Here is a 20,048-nt window from a genome sequence, read left to right on the forward strand (position 1 = left end):
AGTAGTCTCTTGTCAGTTTTCCTATTTCTGTAGTAACAGTTTTAACTTCTCCCTTCCTCTCTAATTTTAATTATTTTGGTCCATTCTCATTACTGTTGGTTTGTCAATTTTATTTTTTTTCCAAAATGCCACCACCAAGACTGGCAGGGCTTCTGTGATAGCTCAGTTGGTAAAGAATCTGCCTGCAATGCAGGAGACCCCGGTTCGATTCCTGGGTCAGGAAAATCCCCTGGAGAAGGGACAGGCTACCCACTCCAGTATTCTTGGGCTTCCCTTGTGGCTCAGCTGGTAATGAATCTGCCTGCAATATGGGAGACCTGGGTTCAACCCCTGGGTTGCGAAGATCCCCTGGAGAATGGAAAGGCTACCCACTCCAGTATTCTGGCCTGGAAAATTCCATGGATTGTATAGTCCCTGGGGTTGCAAAGAGTTGGACACAACTGAGTGACATTCACTTTCACTTTCAGTGCTGGCAGATGCTTTAAAAAGTAGTAGGTTGGTCCCATTTACTTATGATCCATGCATATGATTTTATTCACTATTTCTTTGCATTTGTAGGTAGACCCTGGTTTACAGTAGCCAGGTCTACCATATTTTCTAGCATCACCTCTCATCTGTTAGTAAGTGTGATGTGAAAGAAATCTTTCAGTATTATTGGACTTAAGTTTCCCAATCTATAAGGTAAGAAGTTGGGACTTAATGCCTTAAGTAAATGGATTCTTTTCTCTATAATAAGCAATTTAAGAACAGGGACAGATTTTTTTGAAAATACCCTACTTCATTCCCAATATTCTACCATTTAATTATTCAATTACTTCCAGTGAAATTTTTAACGTATATTACTGAAAGAAAAAAAAAAAAAAAAAACACATCTTAAGCCCACTTGGTTTGTGGTATTTTGTAATTAACTGTGTGAAGAACCATCATGACTTTTTAAACCCATGGGTTGAATAAAATTAGGTTTACTATCATAAAGGTCTCAAGAGGTAGCACTAACATGAAGCATTTGTTTATTGCTGTAAGATACTTTTTCAAGAGGCCCACCAAAGTGGCATACATCACTACTTCATCAAAAAGATAAAAGGAATGATGGCACATTTTTAGCTTGTCACGTTTAAAATAAGACATATGGTAGCTTGTCAAAATTTCAAAACAAAGTCTTGAATTTAGTACATTTAGTGCAGAATTACCCTTCTAATTACATGTGTAGTAAAAGAATTTAAACTTCATAGATCACCCAAAACATAGTGTAATTTCCCTTAGAATCACACTAAAATGAGTTAAATTTATTTTGTTTTGAATTACAAAATATAGTGTAAAAGTCATGTCCAAATCACTCCCAGGATTTGGACATCAAAGTCAAAGACATACTTACAGACACTACCCCAAAGCTAAAGATTTGCTGACAGTTCTGGCTTAAGCACATGAATTTTAAGGGAAAAAAAGATATGTCTGTCTAAAGATTGTACAGAGAACTGATTAAAAAATCCAGACTTCAGGGGACTGATGGACGATGACATGCAAACCATTAGCATAGTTCGGATTTTGCAAGCACATGGACTTGGATAATATTCTCCCAGTGGAGAAATTCAAATACAAAGTGGAATAAGATCTCAGATGGAGTGCTGATGGACCAATATCCTGAACTGAGTACATTGAAACAAACAACCAGAAACAAGCCAGAGTAATTTGAGAAGCTTAAACTTGGAGATCAGTGGAGGGAAATTGAAAGGAAACACAGCCAACTTTATCTGAAAAGGATGAAATATCACACAACAGGAGAATGTTAACATATCTCCAGTGAGTCTGTTGAGGGCAGGGCTTGGAAGAGTCAGGGCAATCTACTGTCCCCATTGACATCTGTTTTGAAGTGAGACAGGCAGTTGTCTCAAAGGTCAACGACTGAATGTGCTCTGCAGACGTGGCTGCAGTTATAATACCTTTTAATCCACCTTTGAAGTAAGAGATTAGAGATGAGATGAAAGCTAACTGGATCCTTGCTGGAAGAATGAAACTTTTAAAGGTGAGCCATAATTACAGCTGCCTTCAAAGTTAGGTGGATGCCAAATCTTAGGGACGTGCAGAATTAACTGTGTTGGTGATGACAAGACCTAAGGAATCCCCAGCAGTGTTCTTAAGAGCTTGAAAACCAAGAATCCAAAGATTTGAGAGCAGGTGGTTGGACACAGCTGCTGAATAATCCTCTTAACCTCATCTGTACTCCACAGGGAGAAAAATAGCAGGAAAATAAAAGCCTCCACCAAGTGGTTGATGGCAGTGAAATAAAAGGAGCATCAAAAGTATACAAGGACAAATTTGTCCTAATGCTAATAATTTTGAACAAAAGGGACAGGCAGTTGCTATAGAGAGCTGTGTACAAGTATAAGATAAAGACATAATAAGTACGGCTACATAAAGGATAAAATAGAGTAGGATTCTAGGGGTGGTCCTTTCTTCAAGGCACATCTAATGCTATTATTCACTGAGGAGCTAAATCCCTCTTAATGTCTCTTCATTAATTTTTTGCTCAGGAAATAGCCAGAAATGAATAGCTCTCAGTCAATATTTAATTGATGCTTATAAATTTAATTTAATCAGGAAGTATCTAGATGTCTCTCTAGCCAATGAAAATTTAAGCAAAGCCAATGTAACAAAGAAAAATGAAAAGCAAAGCAGGCAACAGGCACCAGACTTGATGGGAGAGAGATATAAAACTTTACTATATTAAGCAACTAATATACTTTATTATTACAGCAAAGCCTACCTAATCCTGATTAATACAGCTCACCTCCCAACAAAGCATGAAATAAAAATGGTCTAATATAGACCTTTGTTTCTGTGCAATGCAGTGGTTCTAAATCTTCATAATTCTTTATTATTTACAAGTCGTTACATTGAGTACATTGACTGATGTTGAAGCTTCAATACTCTGGCCACTTGGGGCAAAGAGTCAACTCATTGGAAAAGACTCTGATACTGGGAAAGATTGAGGGCAGGAGGAGAAGGGCGGGGGGACATAGGATGAAATGGTTGGATGTCATCACTGACTCGATGATTATGAGTTTGTGCAAACTCTGGGAAATAGCGGAGGAAGGGGAAACGTGGTATGCTGCAGTCCATGGGGTTGCAAAGAATCAGACATAACTGAGCAACTGAACAAAAACACTGAGTTTATCTGAAGCATACTGACTGTTCAAACTCAAGTTCTGTTCATTGCATAGTTGGAGAATTATATGGTATCACTCCTACAATGAAGGTGTGATCATTTAATGTTCGCACTGGGAAGAGGAAACTCCTAGAACACAGTAAGTTAAAAGAGTCCCAGGTAATAGCCAGGCCAGAGCTTTTCCTTTACAGTTGAGAAAACTTAGGCTCACAACTGTGAACCACTTGCCCAAAGTCACACACTTGCACCAAATAGAAGTCTTGAAGTTCAGAGCTGTGCTTTGTCCACAGTGACGGTCAGAGTTCCTCATGTCAATGGTGAGAATTTATCTTCCTCAAAGTGTTTTCTTTCTCCCTCAAGTAATGAAGGAGGATGATCTTACCTCCCCTAAAGAACTGAATAACATTTAGTTGTACATAAGAGAAATGGGAGAAAACAGGATACATGCTTTAAACAATAAGCAGTCTTTACTTGATGATGATGATAATGATAACAGCTAACAGATTTTGAGCATGTATGATGCACCTGGCACTTTTCTGCTCCTTATGGACAATATTTCCTTCTTCAAAATATGAAAATCTAACCCCAAAGTAGGTTCTAACATTTTCTTCATTTTTTAAACATATCATCTGAAGTTTGGAGTGGTTAAATAAGTTTTCCAGTGTCTCATAGTAAATCTGTGACAAAATTGGCATTCAAACTCAGATCCTTCTTGATTCCAAGATCATGATTCACAATCACTGTTCATCTAGGTGCAGGTGAATAGGACCTAAATGTTTTTAAGTGCCCTTGAAGGGGTCAGACACACAGGATTCAAGCAATGCATCCACTGGAGTGATGTTAGAGCAGCTAGTTGCACCCAAACTCCCACCTTTCCACACGGTGGTAAGGTACTAATAGAAACTGTGTATAAGAATCCAGTCAGAACAGGAGACAGTTGTGCTGAGCTGCTTTCAGCTGGCGCTACAGAAAAATCACACTTAGCTCTAAAGAAGCTGTTGATTGCTTACACGGTTTCTGTGGTATGCCAGCTCTTCTTGCCAGCCTGCTCTTCCTTATCAAAGAGCCAGAGTTCCAAGTGAGGTGAGAATCCCACTTGACAAGCAGACATAAGCCATTTGGGGAAAATACAAATTAAAAGGCTCCAAGATAGAAATAGAAGCATTAGCAGCAGGAAGTGTCTTGGGGATACATTGTGTCAGATTACATAGGGGAATTGGGAGAATAAGTGAGTCACAGCCTCCCAGTGGATAAACCCTGCTGTGTCAGTAGCTGGGCAGCCTCAGAAACTGTATGAGCTATTTAAAGGTGCCAGCAGCAGCAGCACTGCCTCAATGCCTTCAAGTTAGGATCTGCTTAGCAACATCCTTGAATCATGCACAGTTTGCACATTTCTCAAGCCACTTTAGCATTTGTCCTAACTTCTGACCCATTATTCCAGGCATCATAATGGAATTTCAAGGAATTAGAGACATTTTGTCTAATATCACCCAGTCATTCAGTCAATGAACTTAAACTACAATGTTGATTTCAAAGAGTTTCTTTTTTTTTTTTTTTTTTAATAGCATCAATATGCTGTCATGGGACATATTTGGTCAATGTCCAGGGTGAGAAATCTCAGTTTTAAGAAAGAGAGGCCCTAATGGGTTTCCCTGGTGTCTCAGATGGTAAAGAAAGAGAGGACCCCTCACAGCAGCCTGGGCAAAAAGTTAGTTCACTGGAAGAACAGAAGGAATCTCAGAGAACCTGCAGCTATGAAGTACAGCCAGGGTAAAACCACAGCGAACAGGTCAGGGGCAAAGGTGCTATCTTTTCTCTATTTCAGGGACCATGTGATCACAGCTCTCTCTCTCACCGTCTCTGACATGTTGTTTTCTTTATCCTTTTCGGATTCTTCTTTCTGTGTTAGTATGTAGTGAGTTAAAATAGCTCAAGATTAGCATGATTCACTGGTTCCTTTGTTCAGGTCTCATCTAGACTCTGTGTCCTCATGAGAAATTCCTCAAAGAGAAAAATCTCCTGCTCCAGTCACTCCGTGGTACAAGGAGACACCTGGACTTCCTTTCGGTCGGGGCTGTGGCAGCTGGATACTTCTAAGTGAAATCGGGGCTGTATACTCGGCAGACAACCCAAAGATTTCTTTTGTAAACAAATTGCCTTGAATGTTCAGTTCTGATCTGACTCAAATTATAGCCAGGACGTTTATCCCTGGTTAATGTATAATATGAGCACTTAACACCAGGTGAGCCACTTCCTCACTGCCTTCTAAAACTCCCATCAGTAGCTGCCTGTGTGGTTTTTACTTTGTAAAAACCAGGGCTTCTTGACTGTTAATCCTGTATCAAAGAAAATTCAGTATAAGACACAGGGTTTCCATTTTCTATTGTTTAATGCATTTCCAGCTATTGGGAAAGAGTGGGAGGGGGTCTCCAGATCTGGTCATTAACTAGTTACAGCAAAGTACTTTACAGTTTAGAGAGTTTGAAAGGACATAAGAAGATCCTGAACTAACCTCCTTCCATCGACACAAGGGATCGCCAGCTACATATAGAATAATCCCCTTGGAAAGAGACCTGAAAGCTGGATGAAGAGTCTCCAGAGCAAACGGTAAAAGGACAGCAAGAACACAGCAGGAAAGGCAGTGATAAAGGCTCAGCAAGAAAAATTCACACCCCAGTCAGATCAATTCACAGATGGGAGCAATTACAAAAGTGTGGTTATTTTCCCTGGAGAGTAGGGGATTTGAACTCCACAAACACCCTAATGGCTAGATCCTGCACAACGGAGATGAGCCCCTTAAACCCCTGGATTTGAAAACCAAAGGGGCACATGCTCAAGAAAATATAAAACTACAGGGAACAGAAAATCTGCTTTATAAAAGGCTCTTGTGCAGAATTACTCAACACGAGCAACAGCATAACACAAGATTGAAAAGTATGTGGGCGGTAGGTGAAAGGAATCCACATCTCATCTTGAAGGATCTGCCTGAGAGGCGGGTACCAATTGGGCCCCTCTTTGGGGACATGATCTCAAGCCACCCCAAGACTCAGTTTGGAATTCTACTGTCTTCCCCAGGTTCAATGCACCCCACGGAAGAAAATGAAACCTGAAGCTTTTGCTAAACTTAAGTATATGACCTCATGGTATACTACTCATGAGCTATAGGAAATTAACACTGGTCTGGGACACTTTACATCCCAGGACCTTGGTAGAAGCAAAAGCAAAACCACTTCTATGTCATGGTTTCACAACACAACATCCACAGCATTCTCACATGAAAAAAATAAATCTAATGTGAGCTCACAATATAAAAAGACAGACTATATATATGAGGGGGGAAAAGCTATGACAAGAATGAATCTACTAGCACAGTAAAAAGGATATGCAGTGTAAGCACTCACAATGAAAAAAGATCATGGACATGAATAGAAAGTAAGAGTTTGGAAAATGTTAGAAAGGAATTGAACCCACAAGAAAACAGCAGAACATTATAAAAGATACACAGAAAGATAGAAACCAAATAGAAGTTCCAGGAAAAAAAAAAAATAGAAAATTTAAAAGCCAACAAACATTTTAAATTGCAATTAAGTGCTTTTAACAAATATTCTTTATTTTCAGGCAATTGTTAATACTGCATTATCTGCCTTCTTCAGAGTCATCCATGGCCTTGTGACTTTGGCAATGAAATGTAAATAAAAGTGACACGTGTCCTTCATGAGAAAGTTTTCAGACTTAGTTCATGATCCCACAGGTCCTCTGCATTTGGCCTCAGCACTTACGGAGTCATTTCCTGACAGTGATTCCATCAACAGGAATGGAATATGATGAGCAAAGCTCCCACGTTAACTCACACTGGGTATATAACATGAGGGAGAAATAAACGTTTGTTGTTTTTGCCCCTAAGACTGAGGAGATGTTTGCTAGTGCAGCATGAATTTGCTATTTTGACTGATACAAATGTTAAATAACAAAGTAGACACTGATAAAGAAATAATTTGAAAATTGGAGGAGGAAATGACAGATTTTCCCAAAAAGCAAAATGGTGATATAAAGAAACAAACACTGAAAAGAATAACTAGGCATTATAGACAAGAGAAATAAATGGTCCAAAAATGTCTATTAAGATATACAACAAAGGACAATGGAAAAGATGTTAGTGTCAATACTCAAATGCTGAATGACAATTTTCCAAGATTGAAAAAAGGAACATGACCTCAGATTGAAAGTAAGGCATCGCATGAGCAAAACTAAAAATAAGTGCTTAATTGGGCAAATAATAATGAAATTTCAGTACTCCAAACACAGAGAAAATCTTATAAGGAAACAAAGAAAAAGATCACCTATAAAAGATTATCAGTGTGACTAACAGAAGACTTTAAAATCCACAGTAAATAAAGAGTAGAAAACAACAGCATAGTATCTTCAAAGTATTAAGAGGAAAAAATTGGCAACTAAGAATTCCAATCCTAGTTCAATATCACTCCAAAATAATGGTTTTTAAAAAAAATGACATTTTGTGATAAACAAACACAACTTAACACTAAGAGAAACCACAAAAAAATGTTTTGTGGGTGTATTAAGTAAAAGGACGGAGAAGGCAATGGCACCCCACTCCAGTACTCTTGCTTGGAAAACCCCATGGACGGAGGAGCCTGGTAGGCTGCAGTCCATGGGGTCACTAAGAGTTGGACATGACTTAGCGACTTCACTTTCACTTTTCACTTTCATGCATTGAAGAAGGAAGTGGCAACCCACTCCGGTGTTCCTGCCTGGAGAATCCCAGGGATGGCAGAGCCTGGCGGGCTGCCGTCTATGGGGTCGCACAGAGTCGGACACGACTGAAGTGGCTTAGCAGCAGCAGCAGTAAGTAAAAGGAACTTGAATAATAAAGATTAGGAAACTAGAAACAAATGATAAATGGGTAAATGAATAGGGAATTCTATGTAAGTGAAACCTTAACTATATTAAATATAACTATAAGAATCACTAACTGAAAAAAAAAATCAACTTTCCATAGTATTTTACTATGTATATGAGAAAAATGTGGAACTTTGTGTGGTATAGTTAGAAATAAAGTATTTTAGGTTTTATGTAAGAACATTATTAAATTTTGCATTGCCAATATACAAATAGAAACATAATAAGAAATCTGAAATAATCAAACAATAGTGGAATAAAAGAAAAATTAGTTGCTCCATTAGAATTCAGAAAAGAAGAAATATGCAGAAACAAAACATCTCACACAAAGTATGCTGACACAAAATAAGACAGTGGAAAGAATGGACAGATTGTTCAAGATTCAAAGCAAGTGTGAACTTTTAAACTCCTCTGATACATGAGAAAAACCATACATTAAAAAAAATATAGCTACATGCTACTAAAAGAAGACACACCTAAAATGACTGGTAAGGACTGGAAACAAACTAGAAACGGAACCCCTGGCAAATATTAATTTAAATAAGGGAGGAATTTTAATCTTAACATGATATGAAATAAATATGTCAAAAAGCATTATTGAGAAAGGAAGAGTATCATTCCCTAATATCAAAGGGTCAATTCATTATGTGAAAAGAAGTCTGATACCTGCATCTCTTTTATCTCCTGCATTGCAGGTGGATTCTTTACTGCTGAAGTACCACCTGCCACCGCTACTAGATATCAAACTCAGAATTTGAGGGTATATATATATTTTTTTTTTTTTTTTTTTAATTTGCCACCATAACTCTAGGCCCTACTGAAGATGCTGGCTTACAGTGAGCTACCAATAAATACTTGCTAAGAGGCAAATGATACAATCTCAGCTATTCTGACTACTCACCATAGCATAATCCTTTCCATTATCCACAAGGAAAAGCAGAAAGCAACCACTGTTTCAAATGGAGCAATTCACACAGTCATTTTTTCATAATGAAGATTAAACAATTCTGCTTAATGTTACAACGTATAGTATACTTCACTGAATAACTCAATTATCTTCTATATCCCCACACTATGATTTTAATTTCAATTTCCAAAGATAAAACCAAAGCTAAAAAAAAATCTCTACAATGTTTAAACAGAAAAAAAATCGTAAATAATAAAATGATAGACAATTGAATCATACATTTTCAGGCAGCAGTTTATTTTCTTACTGGCGACAACACTGACTTGCATTCAGAAGCACGTGCACAGACACATTTTAATACAAGGCCATGGGGATGTGTTCTCTGAGTTCTGACATCACCCTCATGGTATGCTAATGCTCCTCTCAGCACAGGTAATGTTACTTCTGCGAGGGAAGGCTCTGTCAACTACTATGAGGAACACAGGAAGCATAAAAATCATGTTTCTCTGTTAAATGTTCCCCTGCTTTATCGAAGTCCCTACGGGACTGATTAAATTCATTAAGTGATAGCAGAAATTCTAGCCGTGCTCTTCTCTCTGGCCAAGATGCCTGTGGAGTGGGCGTTGGGGATGTGGGAGGGTAACTGTGGAAAAGCTGAGTTGCCAAAAATCGTGTTGCAGCCTAATACTTACAACCAAGTAACACTTATTAAAATACATTAATTATATAATATTACAAGTCTATTTTACTTATATATATATATATATATATATATATAAAACAGAGGAACTGTTTTGTAACTGGCACCATGGTAAATATTTGACATTTGGTCTTCCTATGTCTTACAATTGGAGAAGGAGATGGCAACCCACTCCAGTACCTTTGCCTGCAAAATCCCATGGATGGAGGAGTCCGGTAGACTACAGTCCATGGGGTCGCAAAGAGTCGGACACGACTGCCACTACAATGGCCATTAGTACCTTTATATTATTGTTAGAGGAATGTGTGGCTACAGAAGATGTAGTTGGTGAATTTTAAACATGAACCCATCTCTGACCCCATCTCTCAATGGATTAAACCATGAATTTTTTTAAATTTAAATTTATTTATTTTAATTAGAGGCTAATTACTTTACAAAATTGTATTGGTTAGAAATCTGACTTGATCTTTGGTTTTGGAGGGCACAGCAGGACTTTAAGGAAAACTGTGTTTGTTGATTTGAGTGACAGCCCAAGGAGTCTACTTATTCTGTTACACCCCCTACTCACCATATTTGAAAGAAAAATTTTGTCTTCCTAAAACATGAATTTCATATTTTATTACTTCACTGATATTCACGTAGCATAAAAAGAATTGGAAATGACTGAGCGACTGAATAACAACAACCATAAAATTTGGGCCAATGCACAAGACATGAGATGTTGGTTTGATCCCTGGGTTGGGAAGATTTCCTGGAGAAGGGGATGGCAACTCTTTCCAGCATTCTTGCCTGGAGAATCACCCAGACAGAAGAGCGTGGCGGGCTACAGTTCACAGGGTTGCAGAGGGGGACATGACTGAAGTGACTGAGCAAGCACATAGGATAAAATTCACCATTTACTGTACAATTCAGGATCTCTTAGCATATTCACAGGTTTGTGTCACCACCACCACTATCTGACTCCAGAAAATGTTCATCACCCAAGAAAGGACACCGTGGGCTCACTCAGTTCAGTTCAGTTGCTCAGTCGTGTCCGACTCTTTGAGACCCCATGAATCGCAGCATGCCAGGCCTCCCTGTCCATCACCAACTCCAGGAGTTCACTGGGACTCACATCCATCGAGTCAGTGATGCTATCCAGGCATCTCATCCTCTGTCGTCCCCTTCTCCTCCTGCCCCCAATCCCTCCCAGCATCAGAGTCTTTTCCAATGAGTCAACTCTTACTAGCAGCCACTTCACATTATTCTCTTTCCATAGTTCTTGGAAACCACCAACATGCTTTCTGTCTCTATCATTTTTTCTATTCCAGAAACTTCATATAAATGGATTCGTATAATATGGAGCCTGTTGTGCTTCCTTTTTTCATTTAGTATAACGGTTTCAAAGTTCATCCATGTTGTAGCATGTGTTGATATTTAATTTTCCTAATCTATTTAAATTAATATCATCCAAAAGAAGATGACAATTAAGTGCATCAACCCAGAAAAACTATTTTCTTCAATTTTCTTTGTGTGTACAGGTTAGATGGAATGTTGTGGTTTTAACAAAGGAACTTCATGCAAGTTCATACACAATATTATAGTCTCCATTTCTCCATTTTACAGGTGGGGGAGAAAAGAGTTTTGGAGAGATTAGTTTATCTGTTTGAGTATTTGAGCAGGAAATTAAGCACAGAGGTCTGAATACAAAACCTAAATTACTTTCACTTAGTTGGTAGATATACAAAAGGAACAACAAAATGGTTCAGTGACCAAACCTATCGTCTTTGCTTTGTACGAGACAAACTCTTAGAAGTCGAGCTTTTATTTTGTTTTGTTTTGTTTTAGTCGCTAAGTCCTGTCTGACTCTTCGCAACTTGATAGACTGTAGTCCACCAGGCTCTTCTGTCCATTGGGTTTTTTACTGGAGTGGGTAGCCATTTCCTTCCCTAGGGGATCTTCCCAATCTAGGGATCAAACCCCCGTCTTCGGCAGGCAGATTCTTTACTACTGAGCCACCAGGGAACTCGAGTGCCTGCCAGGGCCATATAGATAGCAAATGATGTGGCATGATAAACTGAAGGTAGAGGAGGGCATCTGCTGCTCAAATAAGCCCTCATGCCACCTGGGAATGCAGGCTCAGGGTAGAAAATAATCTGATTTCTTCTAAGAGAATCTGGAAATCATCATTGCATGTGAAATCTAATTTTCAAGTGTTAGCAACAAATTAAAATTTGTTTTTCTTTTTGAAATTAAAAGAAAAAGAGAGAGAAAATGCATGAACCAAAGCACACTATTTTGCAGCTGTTCTGTTCCACAGGCTACAATTAACAGATAACAAAAGGCCAAGGCACCAGAGGGTGCCAGGGCCCTCTGTAAGACAGGGACAAAGGAGAATGAGGAAAATTTGAGGAAAGGTGACCCTCTGCCTTTCAACATTAATTCTGAACATGCCCAACCACTTAAACCTTTAAAGACAGAAAATTAGAATAGAAAAGACGTCATTGAATCCTTCATTCTTTCCATGAATAATTACTGAGTCATCCTTCGTGCATTTACTGTTATATTCTAGGAATACCATAATGTACAATAAGATGTAACCACTGGCATCAGAGTCCAAGGTGGGACAGTAAGGTAATTAGGCAAGCAACTGCAGACACTGTGATTATCATGTCATTCATATTGATGTCAGCAGCCTATAGAAGCTTAACTCAGGCAAGGAAAACATAGAAGGCTTCCTGGAAGAACTGAGCTTTCATTTAGTGATAAAAGAGTTGATCACACAAAGATACGAGAAGGGAGATGATGGACAAAAGGGCTGTTCCTGGAAGAAGGCCTACAATGAGCAAAAGCAAGATAGAAGATGAGATATTTAAACAATTTAAAGAAATTCAGGTTGGAAGAACCTACATTGGAAAGTGTGGGGTGGGAGAAAGAAAGGTAGACAGCTAAGCAAGGGCCAAATAACGTTGAAACTTCTGAAGCTGTGTTAAACACTTGGAATAGATCCAAGGAAAACAGGGGACAGTGGCAGATTTATAGGTGGTTCTGTAGGTAGATTACATTTAGAACGTGATTTAAGATCACTCCTACTGCCTGAGGAGGTAAAAATAGTAGTTCACAGCAAGTGTGAGAATGCTCTTATCTTGGAACAAGGCCAGCTCCCTAAGAAGAAGCCTGGCTCCCCTGGAGGATGAGAGACCACAGGGAGCAGAGCTTCCCCTTCCCAACCTACAAACTGACCTCAGACACACAGACACACCCAGCAAACTGTGGGAGTCTATTTTGTAACAGAAGACCTACCTAGCTGACCTTACAGACTCATGAGAAATAATAAATGGTCACTATTGCAAGCCACTGAATTCTGGGGTGACTTTTTACAGAGTAAGAGTTAATTGGTAAAAAAAAAAATACCTTAGTTAATCTTGGCTTATGAAACTCATCTGGGAAATCAAATTAAATAATTTTTTTCTATATATTTTTTCAATAGAGAGTGTTAAGAAAATTCCCTGAGACTCAAGAGTATGCATTAATATTACCCAATGGTATCAACCCCTATCCTGAATCACAGAATATTTTGTTTTCTATTGCTGGGGAGGCAATTTGGCCATCAGGATCTCTTGATAATTATTACATCTGTTAAAGTGACTCAGCTTTTTATTTTCTATACAGCAATGCAATGAGATTTTCCTCTGCCACCATCCTCCAGGCTAGCACTTTTCCCCATGAAGGTCTAGTTAACCGTAGTTAACTTCAATATCACTCTTGCCACTTTTAAGGGCCAGGTCCTACTATGGGTGAAAAATATCCCACAAAAACGTATAGTGAAATCCTAATCCTGAGACCCATGAATGTGACCTTATTTGGGAAAACGGTCTTTGCAGATGTAATCAAGTTAAGATGAGGTCGTATTGGACTAGGATGATGAAGAGGGAATATAGACCCAAACACACATGGGGGAGAAACCATGTGAAGGCAGAGACTGAAGTGATGCAATTACAAGTTAGGGAACACCAAAAGTTATCAGCAACTTCTAGAAGATGGAAGATGCAAGTGAGAATTTCTCCTTTAAAGCTCTTAGAGAAAGCACAGCCCAGCCTACACTTTGATTTCATTCTTTTCTACTCAGGGAGAAAATAAATTTCCATTAAGTCACCCAGTTCATGGTGCTTTGTTACAGCAGTCTTAGGAAACTAAAAACAGTTAAGTTTTACTTGTATATATCTGTATCTTTCATAAAGGAAAAAAATATGAAGTTCAAGACAGAGGGGGCAAGTGTAGACAGAGGGGGGACGCATGATAGTAACTTATAACACTCACGTTTTACCCCTAAAAAACTTCAATTTTCATGCCTCAATATTTGCAGATCTCACTAACTTAGTATTTTGAAGATCTGACTGAAAATGTCCTCTCCATAAGTCATGGGCAAAAATGCAACAACCTTCATTTTATTCCCAATACTTTTTCCATGATGCCAAATTCTGAACTTTTTGAATTATCATATTAATTTGAACCACCAAATATCTGCCTCAAGTATCTTCTCCAGAAAGAACCCAGAGAGGGTACAACTTCCTATTTTCAAGGTTCAAACTTGTATGACTTCGCTACTTTTGTTAACTTCAACTTTCAGAAAAACATAAAAAATTATCTCACTGTATCACTCTAAGGAAAGAATCTAATGTTTCCAGAGTAACTAAGGATGCTAATCCAAGGTGAAATACAAGTAAGAAAAAGTTTTCCCTTTTGGGAAGCCTACCTTTTAGGGTAGATCTTGGGGCCACATGCTGTGGCGTTACTATATGTCAATGATTCCTAGAATTAAAAAAAATAACATACAAATAAATACATTTTTCAGGGATAAATATTCTTATATGTAGTTAATGCTTAACAATTTCCATTCTAAACAAATTAGAAGGAACTAAAAATTAAATACAGTTGGTACGGATTTCAGGCTTGATAGAATGGCCAAAATTAGGAGACAAGAGTTTGGGTTCTATGCTTTGTATCTCACTAGCTGTGTGAACTTTTTTTTTTTTTTTCAAATGTATTCTTTTTATTTATTTATTTTTACTTTACAATATTGTACTGGTTTTGCCATACATCAACATGCATCCGCCACGGGTGTACACGTGTTCCCCATCCTGAACCCCCCTCCCACCTCCCTTCCCATACCATCCCTCTGGGTCATCCCAGTGCACCAGCCCCAAGCTTCCTGTATCCTGCATCGAATCTGGACTGGCGATTCATTTCTTATATGACATTATACATGTTTTAATGCCATTCTCCCAAATCATTCCCACCCCCTCTCCCACAGAGTACAAAAGACTGTTCTATACATGTGTCTCTTTTGCTGTCTTGCATACAGGGTTGTCGTTACCATCTTTCTAAATTCCATATATATGCGTTAGTATACTGTATTGGTGTTTTTCTTTCTGGTTTACTTCACTCTGTATAATAGGCTCCAGTTTCATCCATCTTATTAGAACTGATTCAAATGAACTTTTTTTAAAACAGTATTTTTAAAAAATTTAAATTTTATCAAGGTAACCTTGATTGTTAACACTATACGTTTCATGTATACATTCTACTTCTACTTTCGTATGCCCACCAAAAATCCAAGCTCATCACCACAAATTTACTTTCTGTCTGTCACCCTTCACCCATTTTGCCCTCCCCATGTCCCTCTTCCAACTGGTAACAAATTTTAAAAGACACATGCACCGCTACATGCATCGTTTGTTCCAGCATTATTTTAAATAGTCAAGGAATAGAAACAACCTAAGTGCCCGTGAACAGATGAAAGGATAAAAAAGATTCATATACAATGAAACACCACTCAGCCATAAAAAAGGTGAAATCTTGCCATTTGCAACAATGTGGATGGACCTTGAGGGTATTAAGCTAAGTAAAATAAGTTAGAGGGAAGAAGACAGATCTGTATGACTTCACTCATGCTTTATATATGGGATATTAAAAAAACTAATAAACTAAACAAAATAAATGAACAAACCAAATCAAACTAGCTGCCTGACTTGCTGTGTAACTCCTGAGCAGTCGTTTCACCACTTGATGGCTTCTTAGTAATAACAATTTTAGAAGCCTGCAATATTCTAAGGTATTCAGATTCAGTAAGAGTGACCATTTCCTAAGAAAATATGTTACAAAGTGATTTAAAATAATGAAAAACAACTAGGAGGCATGCCACTGTTTTTGTTCATTTTATGATTATGTAAAATGAATGCAACAAAACTCTTCCAATAAATCTGGCATTATGTATGCATGCTAAGTTGCTTCAGTAGTGTCTGATTCTGTGCAATCCTATGGATGGTAGCCCACCGGGTTTCTCTGTCCATGGAATTCTCCAGGCAAGAACACTGGAGTGGGTTGCCATTCCCTTCTCCAGGGGATCTTCCTGACCCAGGGATCGGGATCGAACCCGGGTCTCCTGCATTGCAGGCAGATTCTTTACTGTCTGAGCCACCAGGGAAGCCCACAAATATATATATATTTATATTTCTGTATATATATTTGTAGCTTCATGTCTATGTGTATGTGTCTATCCTCCAACTTTAATTCTGAGTAATATAATTATCTTTTTATAATTGAAAATATCATTTTGTGTGTGTGTGTGTGTGTATATATATATATTTAGGCCACTCAGAGGTATCTTTAACTATAAAATTCTAGTCTAATTTACATTTAAACATAGCATATTTGATTGAGATAGAAATAGAATCTTTTCTTGACTAGCCATAAATACCTTATCACTTCTTAAGCTTACACTATCGCCTGGTGGGTACCATAATAGTCATCACTGTATTAAGTTTCTTAATACCTTTACTTTCAAGTCAGTATCAATGAGTCTGGAAGGTAAGAACCAAAATCTTTATTTTGTTTATATATTAGAAATGGAATTTTTAGTTTTTTCTTTACTTTCTTAAATATTCTCCAAAAATAAAGAGCCACAAATGATTCTAACAAATCTAAGGCAGTGCTTCCTGTGAAACAAACAAATCCTATAATTAACTTAACCATGAATCATAAATACATCACTTTTTGATTTTTTAAATATGGTTGGTCATCAGCTGTATATATATGTGTGTGTGTATCTCAAATCCTAATTTTCTTATACTAAGGATACCCACTGATAAGAAGGTAAACCTCTATTTACAGCTACTGGCACTATATACAACTTCAGACTACACATCAAAAACAACAGCTAAAATGAGAGTTATCCTAAAAACAAAAACGGGAAAACTGTAGGCAAGGCTTCATTCTTTATTTTCAATTATTACTAGGATCTTGGCATTTATATATATATATATTTTCTTTTTTTCCAGGATGAAAGTAAAGATTACAATTATCCACTGGAATGATACAGTCTGAAATGAAAGCAGACTAACTTCATTCATTAAATTATAATTATGTTCCTCTTGTTTAAAAGCACAAGCTCTGAGGCAGCTGCCTGGGATGGGATGCTGGTTAAATTATTTACTAGCCACGTGATCATGAGCAATTCGTTAATTGGTACAAGCCTCAACTTCACCTACAAAGTGGGGAGGATAATGCTATTCAGCCTCAAAGAACAGATGAAAAGTAAGTAACATAATGTAATTCAGTTCTCAGTCCACTACTTGGCATATGGTAACCAGTGACTCTATAGTAACATTGTTAAGAGTCTCCCATCCATTATGAAGAGTCTCAGGAGGGATGTGTATACACACAAAAAATGCAGTCAGTATGTAAAATCTACACATACTTCAAAGAATTCCCCTCCTTATCCACACTACTTAGTTCAAAACTCTTCCCTTCCATTTTAGGAACTGTTCCCTAAGGGCACTTTTATCTAAAGAATTTACCTGTTGGATGGGCTAACATCATGAATACCTCCATCAGATTTGTTAGATGCCATGAAGCAAAAGATGATGCCAGAGACTGGAAAGCAGGATGGAAAGGTTGGAAAGTAAAGAGTAATATCTAAGATTTATCCACAAAGGTCTACGAACACCTCAGTAGATATAGAGGTGTTAGCCTTGTTGAATAGCCTTATTTAAAAGGTGTTAAAGCCTTATTTAAAAGTTAGAATGTTTGTTTAATTCTAATTGGAATGAAATTTGACTAAGCAGATTCTTATCAGGTATAGAAGGGATTTAGTTAAAACTTCCCATCAGATGTGCCAACATACAGAGATAAACCAGGTAGAAAATACCTAAGTAGATTCCTTCAAATGGGTTAAAATCACAAGAATTACTGAATACCACCTTTGTGCTGCTTTATTCAAGCAAAAAAACCGACATTCATGTTAGTTGATTGTACAACAGCCTCTCCCTGGACAAGAACACATGGAAAGGCTTTCATTCCATTCACCTTTAAGTGCAGATTTCCCATGCATACAAAGCTAATACTAATTTTATTCCCACCTTACACTGTTTTTATAAAGGCAGAATGAGATAATCTATGGGGGGAAAAAAAGTGTCCAGCACATCATATGCATAAAGTATTTATTTTTAAAATTAGTGAAAATTTATTAAATTTTCCAATATTATATCCTTGTCCTTGCTGGCTCAGACAATAAAGAATCTGCCTGCAATGCAGGAGAACTGGGTTCAATTCATAGGTCGGGAAGACCCCCTGGAGAAGGGAATGGCTACCTACTCCAGTATCTTGCCTGGAGAATTCCATGGACAGAGGAGTCTGGCGGGCTACAGTCTATGGGGTCACGAAAAGTCAAACATGACTGAGTGACTAACACTGTCATTTTCACCATCCTTGTCACTTACCTGCTGCTGTAATAAGTTTAAGTTACATTTAAATTTTAATGATGGCTTTTATTAGGAACTCCATAAAAAGCACATGTGAGAACAGACAGGAAATTAATACATGAACAAATGAATAAATAGATGAATCTACCTCTGCTTAGAAGGATTGGACAAATCCGAGTTTTGAACAAAATCAGCTGGTATAAACATAAATGCACCAGCTATATCACAATACAAAAGAACCAGAAATCCATGAATAAGTGTAGACATTCTTGGCAAAAAGCAACTATGAAGAAGCAGCAGCTGGAAAGCCTGGGTCAGAAAGGATTATTTTAATCTAGAGAACAAAATGTCCTGATCTACATCCTGCTCAATTATTTAGAACTAAAATGTATGCTGGTAATTTATTCAGGACAAAAGAATCCTTCCCAAGTGACAGTTTGCTATTGTTCAGTCATCAAGCCATGCCAACTCTTAGTGACCCCATGGCCTGCTGCACACCAGCCTTCCCTATCTTTCACTGTCTCCCAGAGTTTGCTCAAACTCACGTCCACTAGGTCAGTGATGCTATCTAAGCATCTCATCCTCTGCCGCCCTCTTCTCCTTTTGCTTTCAATTTTTCCCCGAATCGGGGTCTTTTCCAACAAGTCAGTTCTTCACATCAGGTGGCCAAAGTATTGGAGCTTTAGGTTCAGCATCAGTCCTTCCAAATGAATATTCAAAGTTGATTTCCTTTAGCATTGACTAGTTTGATTTCCTGGAGAAGGCAATGGCAACCCACCCCAGTACTCTTGCCAAGAAAATCCCATGGACAGAGGAGCCTGGTAGGCTACAGTCCATGGGGTCGCTAAGAGTCGGACATGACTGAGCGACTTCACTTTGACTTTTCACTTTCATGCATTGGAGAAGGAAATGGCAACCCACTCCAGTGTTCTTGCCTGGAGAATCCCAGGGACGGGGGAGCCTGCTGGGCTGCCGTCTATGGAGTCACACAGAGTCGGATACGACTGAAGTGACTTGGCAGCAGCAGCAGCAGCAGCAGTTTGATTTCCTTGCAGTCCCAGGGACTCTCAAGAGTCTTCTCCAGCACCACAATTCAAAAGCATCAATTCTTTAGTGCTCAGCCTTCTTTATGGTCCAACTCTCGTATCCTTACATGCCTACAGGAAAGACCACGGCTTTGACTATACGGACCTTTATCAACAAACTGTTGTCTCTGCTTTTTAATATGCTGTCTAGGTTTGTCATAGCTTTCCTTTCAAGGAGCAAGTGTCTTTTAATTTCATGGCTGCAGTCACCATCTGCAGTGATCCTGGAGCCCCTCAAAATAAAATCTGTCACTGGTTCTACTTTTTCCCCTTCTACTTACCATGGAATGATGGGCCCAGATGCTGTGGTTTTAGTTTTTTGAATGTTGAGCTTTAAGTCACTTTTTTACTCTCCTCTTTGTTTTCTCCCTTTAGAGTCGTATCATCTACATATCTGAGGTTGCTGATATTTCTCCTGGCAATCTTGATTCCAGCTTGTGAGTCATCCAGCCCAGCCTTTTGCATGACATACTCTGCATAGAACTTAAATAAAAAGAGTGACAATATACAGCTTTGTCTTACTCAGTTCCCA

The 20,048-nt window shown here is 38.2% G+C and overlaps 1 protein-coding gene across 9 annotated transcripts in view; it reads right to left on the reverse strand.

Moving 5' to 3' along the window:
- Positions 1-20,048, reverse strand: part of LOC147348220 (contactin-4) — a 1,019,923-nt gene that overhangs the window by 759,260 nt on the left and 240,615 nt on the right. For 8 of the 9 annotated variants that reach the window (XM_086366640.1, XM_086366647.1, XM_086366638.1 and 5 more), the window contains one exon: positions 14,426-14,481. The exons of the other annotated variant lie outside the window; for it this stretch is intronic. The gene's annotated coding sequence lies outside the window, so the exon portion shown is untranslated. The remainder of the gene's footprint in view (positions 1-14,425; positions 14,482-20,048) is intronic. 9 annotated transcript variants of the gene reach the window in all.

The sequence above is a fragment of the Bos grunniens genome, chromosome 22, assembly GCF_055505025.1.
Source record: "Bos grunniens cultivar Pamir isolate PY7600 chromosome 22, Bosgru_T2T1.0, whole genome shotgun sequence".
NCBI lineage: Eukaryota > Metazoa > Chordata > Mammalia > Artiodactyla > Bovidae > Bos > Bos grunniens.